This window comes from Heterodontus francisci, chromosome 8 (assembly GCF_036365525.1).
Source record: "Heterodontus francisci isolate sHetFra1 chromosome 8, sHetFra1.hap1, whole genome shotgun sequence".
NCBI classification, from domain to species: Eukaryota; Metazoa; Chordata; class Chondrichthyes; order Heterodontiformes; family Heterodontidae; genus Heterodontus; species Heterodontus francisci.
Window position 1 is genome coordinate 70,784,960 of NC_090378.1, and position 18,942 is coordinate 70,803,901.

Consider the following 18,942-nt stretch of genomic DNA (forward strand, 5'->3'; position numbering starts at 1 on the left):
GTGGGAGGGTAAGGATCCAGTTGTCATGATCCACGTAGGAGCCAATGACATAAGTAGAACAAAGAATGAGGTTCTTTTTGGGGAGCTTGAGGGGCTTGGATCCAAATTAATAAACAGAACTTCAAATGTCGTACTCTCTGGATTACTACCTGAGCCGTGTGCAAGTTGGCATAGGGTCAAACAGATCGGAGAGTTGAATTCATGGCTCAAAGAGTGGTGTGGGAGACAGGGATCTTGATCCATGGGCACTGGCAGCAATATTGGGGAAAGAGGGAGCAGTTCCATTGGGACGGGCTCCACTTAAACTGGCCTAGGACCAATGTTCTGGCAAATCAAATAATTAGGCTGTGGATAGGGCTTTAAACTTAAAAGTGGGGGTAGGGTGTGGAAAAGGGTTCAGATGAGGAGAAGCTTTTAAATCTAAAGAGGAAAGTCAACGCCATAGAGCTGTGTATCGATTTGTGAAAAGATAAGCACTGTGTAACAGGAAGGGACAAAGAGCTTAATAGTAATAATGCATCAGTGAATAAGGTGGAAGGAGTGGCAGTGGGAGAGCATTTTGGTGGCAGTAATCATAATTCAGTCCGTTTGAACTTAATTATGGAAAAGGACAGAGATAGAACAGGAGTTAGAGTTCTCAATTGGGGCAAGGCCAATTTTACTAAACTGAGGAGTGATTTAGTGAAAATGGACTGGAAACAGCTACTTGAAGGTAAATCGGTGTCAGAACAGTGGGAGGCATTCAAAGGGGAGATTCAAGGGTTAAGAGTAAACATGTTCCCACAAAGAAAAAGGGTGAGGTGGCCAAATCTAGAGCCCCATGTATGTTAAGGAGCTTATAGGGTAAGATAAGGCAGAAAAGGAAAGCTTATGTCCGACAACGTGAACTCAATACCACAGACAGCCGAGAGGAGTATAGAAAGTGGAGGGGTGAAATCAAAAAGGAAATTAGGAAAGGAAAGAGAGGGCATGAAAGAATATTGGCAAGCAAAATCAAGGTGAACCCAAAGATGTTTTATCAATACATTAAGAGTAAGAGGATAATGAAGGAGATAGTAGGGCCCATAAAAGACCAAAAGGGTAACCTATGTGTATGGGCGGAAGATGTTGGTATGGTTCTTAATGAATACTTTGTGTCTGCCTTAACAAAAGAGGGGGACGATGCAGATATTGTAGTTAAGGAAGAGGGGTATGAAGTATTGGATGAGATAAACATAGGGAGAGAGGAAGTATTAATGGGATTAGCATCCTTGGAAGTTGAAAAATCGCCAGGGCTGGATGAAATGTACCTCAGGCTGTTAAAAGAAGCAAGAGAGGAAATAGCGGAAGGTCTGACCATCATTTTCCAGTCCTCACTGGATACAGGTGTGGTGCCGGAGGATTGGAGAACTGCTAACATTGTACCTCTGTTTAAAAAGGGAGCAAGGGATAGACCGAATAATCACAGGCCAGTCAATCTGACTTCAGTCGTAGGCAAATTATTGGAATCTATTCTGAGAGATGGGATTAACTGTCACTTAGAAAGGCACAGGTTAATCAATGATAGTCAGCATGGATTTGTTAAGGAAAGATTTTGTTTGACCAACTTGATCAAATTTTTTGAAGAAGTAACAAGGAAGATAGATGAGGATAGTGCAGTTGATGTGGTCTACATGAATTTTAGCAAAGCTTTTGACAAGGTCCCACATGGCAGACTGGTTAAAAAATAAAATCCCATGGGATCCAGGGAAATGCAGCAAGGTGGATACAAAATAGGCTCAGTGGCAGGAAACACAGGGTAATTGTTGACAGGTGTTTTTGCGACTGGAGGGCTGTTTCCAGTGACGTTCCGCAGGGATCTGTACTGGGTTCCCTGCTTTTTGTGGTGTATATATTAACGATTTGGATGTAAATGTAGGGGGCATGTTCAAGAGATTTTCAGACTGCACAAAGATTGGCCATGTGGTAGATAGCGAGGAGGATAGTTGTAGGCTGCAGGAAGATATTGATGGTCTGGTCAGATGGACAGAAAGGTGGGCAAATGGAATTCAACCTGGAGAAGTGTGAAGTGATGCATTTGGGGAGGTCAAACAAGGCAAAGGAATACACGATTAATGGGAAAATACTGAGAAGTGTAGAGGAAGCAAGGGACCTTGGAGTGAATGTCCACAGATCCCTGAAGGTAGCAGGAAGATCGATAAGGTGGTTAAGAAGGCATATAGAATCCTTTCCTTTATTAGCTGAGGTATAGAATATAAGAGCAGGGAGGTTATGCTGGAACTGTATAACTCATTAGTTAGGTCATGACTTGAGTACTGTGTGCAGGTCTGGTCACCTCATTACAGAAAGGATGTAATTGCACTCGAGAGGGTACAGAGGATATTTACGAGGATGTTGTCAGGACTGGAAAAATGCAGCTATGAGGGAAGATTGGATAGGCTGGGGTTGTTCTCCTTGGAACAGAAAAGGCTGAGGGGAGATCTGATTGAAATGTACAACATTTTGAAGGGCCTGGATAGAGTGGAGGTGAAAGGCCTGTTCACCTTAGCAGAGAGTTCAGTGACTAGGGGGCATAGATTTAAAGTGATTGGCAGAAAAATTAGAGGGGAGATGAGGAAAAACTTTTTCACCCAGAGGGTACTGGGGGTCTGGAACTCACACTATGCAAGGGTAGTTGAGGCAGAAACCCTCAAATCATTCAAAAGGAGTCTGGATTATGCACCTCAAGTGCCGTAATCTGCAGTGCTACATAGCAAATGCTGGAAGGTGGGATTAGAATAAGTGGATTGTTTTTCGGCTGGCACAGATGTGATGGGCCAAGTGGCCTCTTTCTGTGCCTTAAACTTACAATGATTCTAAGGTCAAATCAGGGAAAAATGGTAGCAAGTTAAAATTAAAGGTGCTTTATCTGAATGCATGTAGCATTCATGCCAATATAGGCAAATTAATGGCAGCAACAGAAATAAATGGGGTTGATCTAATAGCCATTACAGAGACAAGTTTGTATGCTGACAAAAGTTGGGAACTAAATATTTCAGGATACTTAACATTTTGAAAAGACAGACAAAATAGAAAACAAGTGGGGTAGCTCTGATAAAGGATAACATAAGAACTGTAGTGAGGAAGCATCTTGGCTCGGAAGAGCAGGACGTAGAATCTCTAAGGGTGGAGATAAGAAATAACAAGGGTCAGAAAACACAGGTAGGAGTAGTTTATAGGGACCCTAACAGTAGCTATACTGTTGGGCAGAGCATTAATCAAGAAAGAAGAGGAGCTTGTAGCAAAGGCAATACAGCAATCATGGGGGACTTTAACCTTCATCCATAATGGACAAACTAAATCAGCAAAAGTAGTCTGGAGAACGAGTTCATGGAATGCATTTGAGACAATTTCCTAGAACAACCAGTGAAGAGGCTATTTTAGATCTTGTATTGTGTTATGACAAGGTTAATTAGGAATCTCATAGTTGGGAAAGAGTGATCATAATATGATGGAGTTTCAGATTGAGTTTGAGAGTGATGTACTTAAGTCTGCAACTGGAGCATTAAACTTAACTAAAGCTAATTACAGAGGTATGAGGGGGTGAGTTGGTTAAACTAGATTGGTAAATTAGTTTAATGGCGAACATTTAAATAAATATTCCATAATTCTCAATGAATATACATTCCATTGAGAAATAAAACTCCACAGGATGTGATCCGTCTGTAGATAACTAAAGAGGTTAAGGATAACATTAGATTAAAAGAAAAATCATATTGCCAAGAACAGTAGTAAGCCTGAGGATTGGGCCAGTTTTAGAAACCAGTAAAGGATGACCAAAAAAATGATAGAGGGAAAAATAGAATGAGAATGGACTAACAAGAAATATGAAAACAGACAGTTAGAACTTCTACAACTATGTAAAAAGGAAAAGAATAAGAAAAGTAAACCCTTAGAGGCTGAGATAAGAGAAATTATAATGGGGAGTATGAAAAAGGCAGATATGTAAAACAAATATTTTGTCTGTCTTCATAGCAGAAAACAAAAAAACCATACCAGAAATGATGGGGAACCAAGGGTCTAATGAGAGTGAGGAAAGTAAATTAATTATTAGTCAAGAAAAGTACTGAAGGAATTAATGGTACTGAAAACCGATATCCCGGGACCTGATGCCTTGCATCCTAGGCTTCTAAAAGAGGTGGCTGCAGATATAGTGAATGTACTCCTTGTGATCTTCCAAAATTGTCTAAATTCTGGAATGTCCCAGTGGATTGGTAGGTAGCCATTCAAGAAAGGAGGGTGAAAGAAAACGGGGAACTACAGACCAGTTGGCCTGACATCAGTCATCAGGAAAATGCTGGGATCCATTATTAAGGAAGTAATAACAGGGCACTTAGTAAATCATAATATGTTTAGGCAGAGTCAACATGAAAGGGAAATTGTGTTTGGCAAATCTATTAGAGGTTTTTGAGGATGTCGCTAGCAGTTGATGTAGTATATTTGAATTTTCAAAAGGCATGCAATAAGGTCCCACACAAAAGGTTGTTTCACAAGATAAGGGCTTAAAGGGTTGGAGGTAATATGGATAGAGGACAAAAAATAGAGAGTAGGAATAAACTGGTCATTTTCAGGTAAGCCGGCTGTTATTAGTGGACTGCCACAAGGATCAGTGTTGGGGCCGCAGCTGTTTACAATTTATATTAATGACTAATCCAAGTTTGCTGATGATACAAAGCTAGATGGGAAAGTAAGCTGTGTGGAAGACACAAAGAGTTTGTAAAGGGATATAGATCGGTTAAGTGAGTGGACAAGAAGGTGGCAGATGAAGTATAATGTGGGGAAATGTAAGGTAGGAAGAATAGAAAAACAGATTTTTTTAAAATGGTAAGAAACAAGTAAATGTTCGTATTCAGAGGGTTTGGGTGTACTTGTACAAGAAACACAGAAAGTTAACATGCAGGTACAGCAAGCAATTAGGAAGGAAAAAAAAAAATAAAAATGGTATGATGGCCTATATTGCAGGGGGGTTGGAGTACAAGAGTAAGGAAGTCTTACTGTAATTATTTAGGGTGGCACAGTGGTTAGCACCGCAGCCTCATAGCTCCAGCGACCCGGGTTCGGTTCTGGGTACTGCCTGTGCGGAGTTTGCAAGTTCTCCCTGTGACTGCGTGGGTTTCTGCTGGGTGCTCCGGTTTCCTCCCACTGCCAAAGACTTGCAGGTTGATCGGTAAATTGGCCATTGTAAATTGCCCCTGGCGTAAGTAGGTGGTAGGAGAATGGTGGGGATGTGGTAGGGAATATGGGATTCATGTCGGATTAGTATAAATGGGTGGTTGTTCGGCACAGACTCGGTGGGCCGAAGGGCCTGTTTCCGTGCTGTATCTCTATGATTCTAATTATACAAGGCTTTGGTGAGACCACAACTGGAGCACTGTGTACAGATTTAGTCTCCGTACTTAGGGAAGGATATACTTGCCTTAGAGGGAGTGCAACGAAGGTTCAGTAAATTGATTCCTGGGATGAGAGGGTTGTCCTATGAGGAGAGATTGAATGAGTCTATACTCACTGAAGTTTAGAAAAATGAGAGGTGATCTCATTGAAACATAGAAGATTCTGAAGGGGTTTGACAGGGTAGACACTGAAAGGTTGTTTTGACAGGGTGCATAGGAAATAAGAGCAGGAGTAGACCATATGACCTCTCAAGCCTGCTCTGCCATTCAATATGATAATGGCTGATCCGCATGAGCTTCACTTTCCCACCCACTCCCCATATACTTTGATTCCCGAAGAGATCAAAAATCTGTCTGTCGCAGCCTTAAATATATTCAACGATGGAGTATCCACAACCCTATGGGATAGAGAATTCCAAAGATTAACAACTGTGAGTGAAGAAATTTCTCCTAATCTCAGTCCAAAATGATTGCCCCCTATCCTGAGACTGTGCCCCTTTGTTTTATATTCCTCAGTCAGGGGAAACAACCTTTCAGTGTGTACCCTGTGAAACCCCTTCAGAATCTTGTATGTTTCAATGAGATCACCTCTCATTCTTCGAAACTCCAGAGAGTATAGGTCTAATTTAGTCAGCCTCTCATCATCGGACAACCCTCTCATCCCAGGAACCAATCTAGTGAACCTTCACTATACCACCCCAAGCCAAGTATGTCCTATGTCCTTCCTTAAATTTAGATTTTTCAGACTGGAGGATGGTAGACAATGACGTTCCCCAAGGGTCAGTGCTAGCACCACTGCTTTTTTGATATATATAAATGACATTGATATTGAAATGCAGAGTAAAATTTCAAAATTTGCCAATAATACCAAACTTGGAGGTGTGACAAACAGTGAGGATGATACCAATTGACTGCAACAGGACATAGATAGGCTAGCAGAATGGGCACACAAGATGGAATTTAATACAGAGTTGTGTGAAATGATACATTTTGGCAGAGGCAATAGAGATTAATGGCACAGTTTTAAAGAGTGTGCAGGAACAGAGGGACGTCGGGGTTCACGTGCATAGATCTTTGAAGGTGGCACGACATATTGAGAGAATAGTTAGCAAAGCATATGGGATCTAGGGCTTCATAAATACAGGTATTGAGTAAAAAAGCAGGGAAGTTATGCTGAACCTGTATAAAGCTCTGTTTAGGCCACAACTAGATTATTGTATCCAGTTCTGGTCGCCACACTTTAGGAATGATGTGAGTGTCCTTGAAAGGATGCAGAGGAAAGATACAAAGGAGAGAAGTTGGAGGCTGGAGATGAGAGAAGGATCATCTATTAGATAACTTAGTTTGCACAAAAACTAAAAACTCTGCTTCCTCACAAAATCATTTTATCCAGCTGTCTGTAAAAAAGATAAGTATAGACAATGTTACAACCAGGTGAGGAAGGGGTCTCGGGCTCCCCTTTCGCCCCTTCTTTGGTTTGACTGCAACAGGGTTTATCCTTTTAACACAGTGATTTCACTTACCAATTCAGTGAGCACTTGCTCCTGTTACTCTAATATATACCTGCAAATTAACCAATTAGACAGGTTTTCTTGAGTTTAAACAAGAAAGATGTAAGTTTATGAACCTTATCACTCTAAACCAGTTAAAATTACTAAAATACCCGAAGCATCCACACACACATTCATACGAGAGGCACACCCACACAAATAGATACGGAGGGGGAAAAAACAGAGTTGGGAGGTTGGAGTAGAGTCCTTAATAAAAATGGAATTTAAATACGGAAGTCCCGGTGTCCTTAGTTGAAATTGAAGTCTTGAAGTCCTCTCTGGGCCATGTGCACAGTTCATTTTCTGGTTCTGGAAGGCCAAAGAGAGTCTTTATCTGTCCTCCTTGTTGCTGACTGTGAGGATCTGTAGATTTGAGGTCTAGCTGCAGGTGAGGCTTCCCTGGGACTTTGCTGGAGAGGGAGAGAGGAGAGATGTTCCTTCCTTGGAGTTCAGTTACTGTCTCCTTTCTCCAGCACAATTCACAAACTCTCAGAGTTACACAGGTAGTCATGTCATGTGACCACCTCTTTGTTTGAAACATCACCTTCTGGGAGGATCCTTGAAATTCAAGGCTGTCCAGACATACTTGGTAAGGGGGTGGGTGGGGAGTATGGGTTGGCTCTTTCAAAGTCAATGGGTGTTGATTGCTTTTGATGACCAACATTGGCATTACCATTCCAGGTAATTGAATCAGGGAGCACCTCATTGTTCTGGCTAGACTGGGTAATCACCACTGTCTCCCAGCCGTCCTTTGGCTTCTCATATGCAAATTATGTGTGGACATCTTTACTGCTCTGTTCTGCTTTTTAAAAGTTATTTTTAATAATGTCCAGTAACAAGTATCGAGCAGGTTCCATATGCCAAAATTAATATTTTCCATTTGGCATGTGGGATTTCTGTCACAACAAAGATAGTCAAATACCTCAGCTTCAACCTCAGAAGAGTATTGTCTATTCTACTGCATGGTGATGTGACATTTTTCCACTTTCCACACCAGCGCCCATGAGATTGCTAAATTAATGTTAATTCTAATGCAGACAGCAAAGAAATGAGATATTCCACCAGTCTATGTTGGATTTGAATTCTGGACTCAGAAGTGAAAAGCTGCATTGGAGAATGTTAGGATCTCTCTGGATGGATGAATCAAAATGGATTGAATGACTTTCTTTGTCTGTAATTATCTTGTGATTCTGTGAAAATACATTGTCCATTTGGTGCACTTCTGTTCTGATGGGGTTGTGCCAGAAGGACCAGAAGTTAAGTCAGGACTGAGATAGGTTGGGTCCCAGCCTGACATTGTGAATCACACAGAGCCTTGTAAGGGGCAGAGCCTCTGACTTCCACTTACAAGGCCAGGAGGGGGCAAGGCAAATGTTAAGAACCCCTAATGACAAGACTTCTTGTAGCCCTGGCCTGAGGGACCCACAGCATTATTGTCAGTTGTGGGGCCTTTATGGGGATCCAGGCATGAATTGTGGTCTCTCTGCCTGTCATAACAAGCATACAGTTGATTTAATGTTACGTTTCTCTGTTCAGTTTTTATGCTAACTGTTATTTAGTGTGATTCTATGATGCTGATCCTAGAAGGATTAGTTTTAGTTGTAGATTTGGCTAAATGGTTTCAGGATCAACTGTAACATGTTTATGGCTGACCAAATTTGAGATCTACTGGCCTGTATCAGGCCAATAGGCTGAGAGGGAGCTGTAATGGGAATTCAAAATCAGCTGCAGCACGGTGGAGGGCTCAGTAGATACAGCTCCTGCTTAGTTGATCCCAAATCCTGATACAGCTCCAGCTCAGATGATCTGGCTGATCTTATAACGCAAATCCCAAACTAAATTGATTGCTTAGAACAGAAACTAAATGCTAAATTAAAGCAATTTTCGTGTCTATTTTAAGTATTAGGTTTATGATTGAACACTTTTAGGATTTGCATATTGTAAATGGTAAATTGTTATATCCACATCCAAGTCAGTGGAGCTAACAATAGCAATAAGATGTTTTCTAAACTTGGTAGTGCATTTTAATCTGAATGTGTTGCAGTACAGTGGTGATTGCAGAGAAAGTCTGTCTATCTAGAGTTGCAATTATGAGATTGCATCAATTTTTTCTTTTTATGCATCCATGGGATATGAGCGTCATTGGCAGGGCCAGCATTTATTGCCTATCTCTAATTGCCCTTGAAAAGTCAGTGGTGAGCTGCCTTTCTGAACTGCTGCAGTTCATGTGGTATAGGTAACCCACAATGCTGTTAGGGAGGGAGTTCCCGGATTTTGACACAGTAACAGCGATATAATTCCAAGTCAGGATGGTGAGGCCTACTCCTGCTCCGAAGTCCTATGGAAGGGAACTTGAAGGTCCATGGATGGTGCCAATCAAGTGAGCTGCTTTGTCGTGGATGGTGTCGAGCTTGTTGAGTGTTGGGGAGGTTGTGTCTTACTAATTTGATTGAGTTTTTTTGAGGAAGTGACGAAGATGATTGATGAGGGAAGGGCGGTGGATGTTGTCTATATGGACTTTAGTAAAGCCTTTGACAAGGTCCTGCATGGCAGACTGGTGCAAAAGGTGAAGTCACGCGGGATCAGAGGTGAGCTGGCAAGATGGATACAGAACTGGCTCAGTCACAGAAGACAGAGGGTAACAGTGGATGGGTGTTTTTCTGAATGGAGGGATGTGACTAGTGGTGTTCCGCAGGGATCAGTGCTGGGACCTTTGCTGTTTGTAGTATATATAAATGATTTGGAGGAAAATGTAGCTGGTTTTATTAGTAAGTTTGCGGACGACACAAAGGTTGGTGGAGTTGCGGATAATGATGAGGATTGTCAGAGGATACAGCAGGATATAGATCGGTTGGAGACTTGGGCGGAGAAATGGCAGATGGAGTTTAATCCGGACAAATGTGAGGTAATGCATTTTGGAAGGTCTAATGCAGGTGGGAGGTATACAGTAAATGGCAGAACCCTTAGGAGTATTGACAGGCAGAGAGATCTGGGCGTACAGGTCCACAGGTCACTGAAAGTGGCAACGCAGGTGGATAAGGTAGTCAAGAAGGCATTCGGCATGCTTGCCTTCATCGGTCGGGGCATAGAGTATAAAAATTGACAAGTCATGTTGCAGTTGTACAGAACCTTAGTTAGGCCACACTTAGAATATTGCGTGCAATTCTGGTCGCCACTCTACCAGAAGGACGTGGAGGCTTTGGAGAGGGTACAGAGGAGGTTTACCAGGATGTTGCCTGGTCTGGAGGGCATTAGCTACGAGGAGAGGTTGGAAAAACTCGGATTGTTTTCACTGGAATGATGGAGGTGGAGAGGTGACATGATAGAGGTTTACAAAGTTATGAGCGGCATGGACAGAGTGGATAGTCAGAAGCTTTTTCCCAGGGTGAAAGAGTCAGTTACTAGGGGACATAGGTTTAAGGTGCGAGGGGCAAAGTTTAGAGGGGATGTGCGAGGCAAATTTTTTACACAGAGGGTGGTGAGTGCCTGGAACTTGCTGCCAGGGAAGTTGGTGGAAGCAGATACGATAGCGACATTTAAGAGACATCTTGACAAATATATGAATAGGAAGGGAATAGAGGGATATGGGCCCCGGAAGTGCAGAAGGTGTTAGTTTCGGCAGGCATCAAGATTGGCGCAGGCTTGGAGGGCCGAATGGCCTGTTCCTGTGCTGTACTGTTCTTTGTTCTTTGTTGTTGAAGCTGTACCCATCCAGGCAAGTGGAGAGGATTCCATCACACTCCTGACTTCTGCCTTTTAGATGGTGGACAGGCTTTGGGGAGTCAGGAGGTGAGTTACTCACGACAGGATTCCCAGCCCCTCCCCTGCCATTGTAGCCACATTATTTATTTGCTCAAGTTAAGGTTCTGGTCAATGTAACTCCCAGGATGTTGATGGTGTGGGATTCAGTGATGGTATGCCATTGAATGTCAAGGGGAGATGATTAGATTCTCTCTTGTTTGAGATGGTCATTGCCTGGTACTTGTGTGGCGCGAACATTACTTGCCACTTATCAGCCCAAGCCTGAATGTTGTCCAGGTCTTGCTGCATGCAGGCACGGACTGCTTTGGTATATGAGAAATTACGAATGGTACTGGACTCTGCATTCATTAGTGAAAATCCCCACTTCTGTCCTTATGTTGAAGGGAAGGTAATTGATCAAGAAGAAGGGAAGGTAATTGATCAAGAAGCTGAAGATGGTTGAGCCCAGGATACTATCCTGAGGAACTCCTGCAGTGATGTCCTGGGGCTGAGATGAATGGCCTCCAACAGCCACAACTATCTTCCTTTATGTTAGGTATGACTCCAACCATTGGAGTTTTCCGCCTGATTTCCATTGACTTCAATTTTGCTAGGGCTCCTTGATGTCACACTCGATCAAATGCTGTCTTGATGTCTAGGGCAGTCACTCTCACCTCACCTCTGGAATTCAGCTCGTTTGTCCATGTTTGGACCAAAGCTGTAATGAAGTCTGGCGCCTAATGGCCCTGGCAGAACCGAAATTGAACGTTGGTGATCAGGTTATTGCTGAGTAAGTGCCGCTTGATAGCACTGTCGATGACACCTTCCATCACTTTGCTGGTGATTGAGAGTAGACTGTTTGGGCGGTAATTAGGCAGATTGGATTTGTCGTGATTTTTGTGGACAGGACATACTTGGGCAATTTTCTGCATTGTCGGGTAAATGCCAGCCTTGTAGCTATACTGGAGCAGCTTGGCTTGGGGTGCGGCTAGTTTTGGAGCACAAGTCTTCGATACTTTGTTCAAGTAGAGCAGTTTTGATTCACACCAACAGAGTCCTGATAAAGTTTAGTCTAAGTAGTTGTGTTAAAGTAACAATAACCTCCCCCTGTACATTGCCATGAATGTGTTCTGCTGAAATCTATTTCAGGATTGTGCTTTTAGGATTCAGAGCGTTAGTGAATAGATGACAGTGGGAAAAATATACACCAATAGATGATGAGGTTAATATCTCAAACGGGGTACACCCTTCATCTTGGTGTTTCTCTTTTGGAGGCATGCCCAGATCTCATGAAATCTTTTTTCAAAGGCAAAGAATCCAACAGGTTATTTTATGTGGATTACAAGCCTAGTATAGAATTTTAAAGGCTGCAGAAATAATTGAGATTGGTTGGATTTTATTTCTCTTTGAGTAGTAAAGAAGTTAAAGCTGTATTGAATACAAAAGGAGATGGATGACTATCTATTAAAGAATATGATTGATGGTTGTTTAAAGAGTGATTACTAATGCCATTGTCAAACTGGGGATAGAGGGGTGGCGACGGCGGAGGCAAAGGAAGCATTTGCCTTATTCAAATAGAAAAGGGTAATAGAAAAGTGAAATATATGTATCCCCACCAGAAGAAGTTGTCTCTCCTTTAAGAAAGTCAAACACAACCTTTTGAGAATAGAGCAGATGATTCACAAAATTAACATTATTAATTGTATGACCCATTCAGAACAAACATAATCTATGAGGAATTAAAGAAGTAGTGTTTCAAGCAAGTACTTATTCAAAATATTCTCCCATTTTACAATGATAAAAGATCTTTTGTAAAAATTGTATTAATTTACCAAGTAGTTGAGAGGTACCTACGAATTCACCACCTTCCCTGCTGGCCCACTATATTATTGATGCGCACACTCAGAGGCAGAGCTCCAAACCCTCGTCAATGCATTCACAGAGGCATATGAAAGATTGGGCCTTAAGCTGAACATCCGGAAGACAAAGGTCCTCTACCAGCCTGCTGTCACAGCACAACACTGTCCCTTGACTATCAAGATCCATAGCGAACCACTGGACAATGTATATCACTTCCCATACCTTGGGAGCTTCTTCTCAGCAAGGAAAGACATCAATGATGAAACTCAGCATCGCCTCCAGTGTGCCAGCACAGCCTTCGATCGTCTGAGGAAAAGAGTGTTTGACAGCAAAGACCTCAAACCTGGCAACAGGTGGGGATGTGGTAGGAATATGGGATTAGTGTAGGATTAGTATAAATGGGTGGTTGATGGTCAGCACAGACTCGGTGGGCCGAAGGGCCTGTTTCAGTGCTGTATCTCTAAATAAAATAAACCCTGGATGGAAGAAAGTTATCCTTGTTCCCGAGGGACTGCCTAAGAAGAAAATTATTGATGAGAACTGCCTTGGGCCATTTCCACTAGGAGCAACGTGGGACAGCTTTGGACAATACAGAATACCCAGTTGATATTGCATGTCACGATATCTCTCTTTCCATCAAATGCAACAGGTCCCCTATTGCTCAGCATCCCATTCTTTCTGACACAGTAAAACTGACAGGAATCTGCTTTGCAAAATGCACATTGTTAACCATTGTGACTCTCAACTGGTTTGAGTACCTGAACGATGTCATTGACTTATTTCTATTTGAGCAACTTAACTAGCAATAGCAATTAAATATATGAATAATACACCCTGTCCATTAATTATACCAATATTGTTTCTGCTCTCTTGGTGTTCACCATAAACCCTATGGGTGTCTTGGGATGTTGTTCTGTGAAGGTGCAAAATAAATGTATATTGTTGCTTCACACAGTTTCCTGGTGTGCCAAAACTCCTGGTTGGTCATCAGGCTGATTGGGCCTGTTTGTTTCCAGTAATGTCACTGCGGGATGTATGGAGGATACTTCCTGCCAGTGATACCTGACCTCACATACCTTCGAGAGATTTACCTGATGATGTTTGAAAAAAGCAACACCAATCCCAATTCTTGTAAGTACATCTTTTTTTCTCTGTAAAATTGGGAGTATTTTGAACAAGTACTCCCTCTAAATGTTACCTCCCCTTTAACCACCTTTTGGTATCTGCCTCATCCACCAAAAGATTATTTGACTATCATATGTGAGAGTATTTGCACTGAGCAAGGAGCAACAACAAGTGCTGTCTCAATTTCTAATGAGGTTAGCATTCATAAATCTCCATGTGACAAAGCCACAGTTGTGGTTATAGCAAACGGTATACTTGTAAGGATTTGCAGAGAAAGCAAGTGTTTTTAGTTGGGGAACAAAAAGTATTTACAAGAATCATGATTGAAGTTTTTTTTTTAAAGTAAAAGAAGAGTTGCTAGGAGGCACACAAGTTTAGATATCCCTGATGGGGGATATGCACATATTACCTGAAGTACTGCCTGCTTATTTCAACTGAATGAGATCCATTTATTGATCAGGTGGAATAATAATAAATAATTGGAATTTTAATGACTTGCTTACAGTTTTTCTCCTGTTCCTTCAGCCTTCCCGTTTCTATTATACCTTAAATTTTCTTTCGTTCTCATGTTTCTTTTTACCTACTTTTAAAATTCTTCCATCCTTAATTTTTTCTTTTTAACTATTTTAGTTCTTTTTTCAGTTTTGCTTTACATTTTAGCCTTTCTTTGCTTTTTCCATTACTTTGTTCTTTTCTATTTTCCTGTCACCTGTCTTTCCCTGTAAAATAGTTTCATCTACAGTAAAGACAGACAAATATCTTCTCCATACCTTTAGGTCTGAGACTGTTTAATTCTGGTTATAGAATAAACCATTGAACTGATTTCAACAGATCTTTTTTTTCAATGCCAAGCTTCTACTCTCCTCTCCTGAAGATGACTTTCTGCTAGGGTAGAGTTCCATGAGCATTAGTTGGTTTCTGGTACCATACAAAATGTCCGTTATTCATATATAAGTTTCGGTAATAAGTATTGACAGGCTATTCGAGCAGAAATGGGATAGGGAATCACAGCTTGACCCCAATCCTGTCTTCATTTAGGATATAGACATTTGTACCTCCTAATAGAACCACTAGTGATGAGCCTGAACTCCGGTTGACATTCTCCGCCCCAACTGTCATGCACTAATGCCAATTGTAGCAACCTGACGCAGATCAATTGCCATGATCAACAGACCATGGGCTGAACTTGGGATTTTTTGTCTGTATGGCTCAACTACTCGTTATCTAAGCATGTTGATCAACTGGAGAACCTCCTTCTGTAATATATTTCTAAATGGGTTACAAGCAAAAGAATAGGATGAGTTTAACTGTTTGACAAACAAAATAGTAAAAAGAACATTCATACTTTTGTTACCAAGTTTGGAATAAAAACTCACTGGTGTTCTGAACTTTGCAATGCTGCAGCATGAGGCGTTTTGTTCCAAACTACATGGTAGCCATAGAGGGGGCTTGTGTGAAACTGGGGAGCAGTTAAGTAGTGTCAGGCAACCCCCCCCCCTACCTGCCAAGATTGAGGCACACAGGATTTCGCCACATGAACATTAAAACTTAAAAATTGCAAGTTTCTGGCTGGAAAGACATTTGCATAGTAACAGACGGTGTTGAAACAATGGCGACCCAGTAGTGGCTTTCCCAATACACAGAAGTGGTCAGGCTAGTTTTAATCACATGACTAACTAGCTGTTGCAGATGTTTGAACTGAGAGTTTTAAATTGGAGAAAGCAGTACTTGATCAGAATGCTCCTGGTTTGAGAAGACCTCTCCTCTCCTGCCTGCTCATCTCTCAGGGAACTGAAACCATTGAGGACACGTAAACTCAGATAAAAATTTCCTACGTGTACAAGGTTTATGAAGAATACTGGGCCCCAATGAATCGCAAGACCATATCTTCAATCAAGGACGACAGCGAGCTCGAGAAACAGTAACAAGATATTGCCTCAAACTGTTCTACTTATCTTTACTTCTGCTCTTTTCTGTCCCTATTTGCATGTGTGTACTGCATGTGCATGCTAGTGTGGGCGCATCATGTATCCATAGGCATTAATCAGATTAGAGCTTAAGTTTAAGTTTTAATAAAATTTCATCTTTCTTCTTTAAACCTCAGCAAGCCTTTGTGAATTTGTTTCTATGTCTTATAAATGGAAAATTGTGAACAAGGATTCACAAAAAGGGAGCTCAAAACACAGTGTGTTTAAAATTAAATCCTGTTACGATAAGACCAGGTGAAGATAGCAACAGACCCCTAGACATCTTTCGCACCTGGTCGTAACAAGTAGTTTCACGGAAAGTGAAAATGTAGCCTGAAAAATGCACATGAAAGATGGGGGGATGGAAATATTTTTGTCTGTTTTCAAAATGCTATTTAAAGTGGAATTGGTTCAATGCATATACATTGCAAAATTGTCACCAGTATTTCAGTAAAGAGCACTGGTGGATGTTTAAAACTTTCATACTGTGTCCTATTGAACTGTGAAAAATACCTCACAGTAAGATAATAGATTTTGTCCTTCTGCACTTGGTGTGTGACTAGAGAGAGAAAGAGAGAGAGAAGAGTGTGTTTTGAACTGTATATGACACATGGTGAAATACTCATGGTCAAGGCTATGTCACGGTTGGTAGGAGCAATTTAAACTGATGAATTGGGAATAGAAGACATAATTTAAAGTTATTGGCTTAAACACATTTTCTTCCTGTTGCATATCCAGTGACAACAGAAACCAACTTGATGTAACCTTCCTTATGGTATATTATGATCAGTGCAACTGTATCGAAATGGAAATATATACTCTAATTTTATAATTAGCAGAGTATTGGTTTGTGGAACAGATTCCTAGCAAAATCAGTTAATGCTGTTTTAATTAACTCCCTTTTAAAAACAGCTGGCTAAGTCTGTTTTTAGAAACAGATTGTCATAAATGATCATGCACTTAATGAAGTATAGACTATGTGTTCATGTGACATGATATGATGGATGAATCACCTGTAGAATACAATCTGGTTAAGAGTTGTTAATGTGGGTTGTAAGGTTGACCAGTGCCATGGAACTTTGTGATTACCCCTGGAGGTTGGGGAGAGATTTCAGAATTTCTTACTGGAAATTTACTGGGTTGGTTGCCTCCCTGAAGAATTGAGTGGGTAGAATGTACTCCATCTTTGGAGAGGATTGGCTTGATGAATTGTGCGACTTTGAGTTTTATTGGCACTTTTATATAGGATTGCCAAACTTCAGGCCTCAGAGTTTTCTTCTTGTTCACAACCTTGGTGTCACATTTGACCCCAAGATGAGCTTCGAACCACATATCTGCACCATCATGACAACTGACCTTGTAACATCAGCTGAATCCACTCCCACCTCATCTCAACTGCTGCTGAAACCCTCATCTATGCCTTTGTTAGGTCTAGACTTGACTATTCCAAAACACTTCTGGCTGACAACCCACATTCTATCCTCTGTAAGCTTGAGGTCATCCAAAACTCTGCGGCCTGTTCCTTACTTGTGTCAAATCCCATTCACCCATCACCCCTGTGCTCGCTGACATACATTGGGTCCCTGTCGTGCAACGTCCCAATTTTAAAATTCTCACCCTTGTTTTCACATTCTCTCCGTGGCCTCGCCCCTTACCATCTTTTTAATCTCCTCCAGCCTTACAACCCTCTGAGCTCTCTGCATTCAACTAATTCTGGCCTCTTGAGTATCACTGATTTTAATTGCTCCACCATTGCTGGCCATATCTTCAGCTGCGGCTCTGGACCCTAAGCTCTGGAATTCCCTCCCTAAACTTCTCCACCTCTCTACTTCTCTTTCCTCCTTTAAGACACACCTTACAACCTACTTTTTTGGCCAAGTGTTTGGCCATCTGCCCTAATATCATCTTATATGGAAAATTCTGCTTCCTAACACTCCTGTGAAACATTTTGGGATGTTTTGTTGAGTTAAAGGTGCTTATTTATGCAGGTGGTGGTTGTTGTTGAGTACATTTAAGTAGCTCCCTCACATGCACTCTCACACAGTCTCTCACTCACTCTCATGCTTTCTTCCCTGCTGTTGTGCATACTCTCGCACACACATTGATGTGAGATACAGTATGCTACACTGCACATATTTTTCAGCTTGTATCCTAACATATGCATTGCCCCAAAATAAGTTGTTATTGCGCAGCACAACACCCGGATCACTCAATAGACATGTTAAAAGTACCAATACTACTATATCCACATTGAGGGATTTATTTGAGAGCACTGGATGAAAGGCAGAGCATGAGTGAGCAGGAGCAAGTGTTAATGACAAGATGGTGTAAGAAATAACTTCGGGACCAGCTTGCGTCCTTTCTTAACTAAAGATTCCTGGAATTCGGACCTCACGGGCTGAATGTAATTCCAGAATCATATCAAATCATACAGAATATAATCATAGTAAGTTAGCCTGCAGGTGCAACAAGTAATTAGGTAGGTAAATGGCATGTTGGCCTTTATTGCAATGGGGGAGTGGATTATAAGAATAAAGAAGTCTTGCTACAATTGTACAGGGCTTTGGTGAGATCACACCTTGAGTACTGTGTGCAGTTTTGGTCTCAATGTTTAAGTAAGAATCTACTTGCCTTGGAGGCGGTGCAGTGAAGGCTCACTAGATTGGTTCTTGGGATGAGAGGGTTGTCCTATGATGAGAAGCTGAGTAAATTGGGTCTATATTCTCTGGAGTTTAGAAGAATGACAGGTGATCTCATTGAAACATACAAGATCCTGAAGGGGCTTGATAGGGTAGACACACAGGTTGTTTCCCCTGGCTGGGGAATCTGGAACACGGGGGCACAGTCTCAGTTAAGGGGTCAATTATTTAGGACTGAGATGAGGAGAAATTTCTTCACTCAGGGGCTGTGAATCTTTGGAATTGTCTTCCCTAGAGGGTTATGGATGCTCCGTCATTGAATATATTCAGGACTGAGATCAATAGAAGTTTGATCTCTCAGGGCATCGTGGGATATGGGGAGCACGCAGGAAAGTGGAATTGAGATAGAAGATCAACCATGATTGTACTAAATGGTGGAGCAGGCTCGAGGGGCTAAATGGTCTACTCCTGCTCTTATTTCTTATGTTCTTAAAGAAAGATTGCTAACTGGTTGGTTGCAACCACTATCTGCAGTCATTTGGCCCTGTCCAAAGCATCACGCAGTATCCATTGGTGTTTGGAGAAGTGTTTACTACAAACATTGTGCAATTCTGCACAATGCCTCATTGGCACTGCAGTGCATTGTGGAATG

General features: G+C 41.6%; 1 protein-coding gene across 8 annotated transcripts in view; it reads left to right on the forward strand.

Moving 5' to 3' along the window:
- The window catches only part of jak1 (Janus kinase 1), a 149,109-nt gene that overhangs the window by 11,530 nt on the left and 118,637 nt on the right, over window positions 1-18,942 (forward strand). The window lies entirely within an intron of this gene.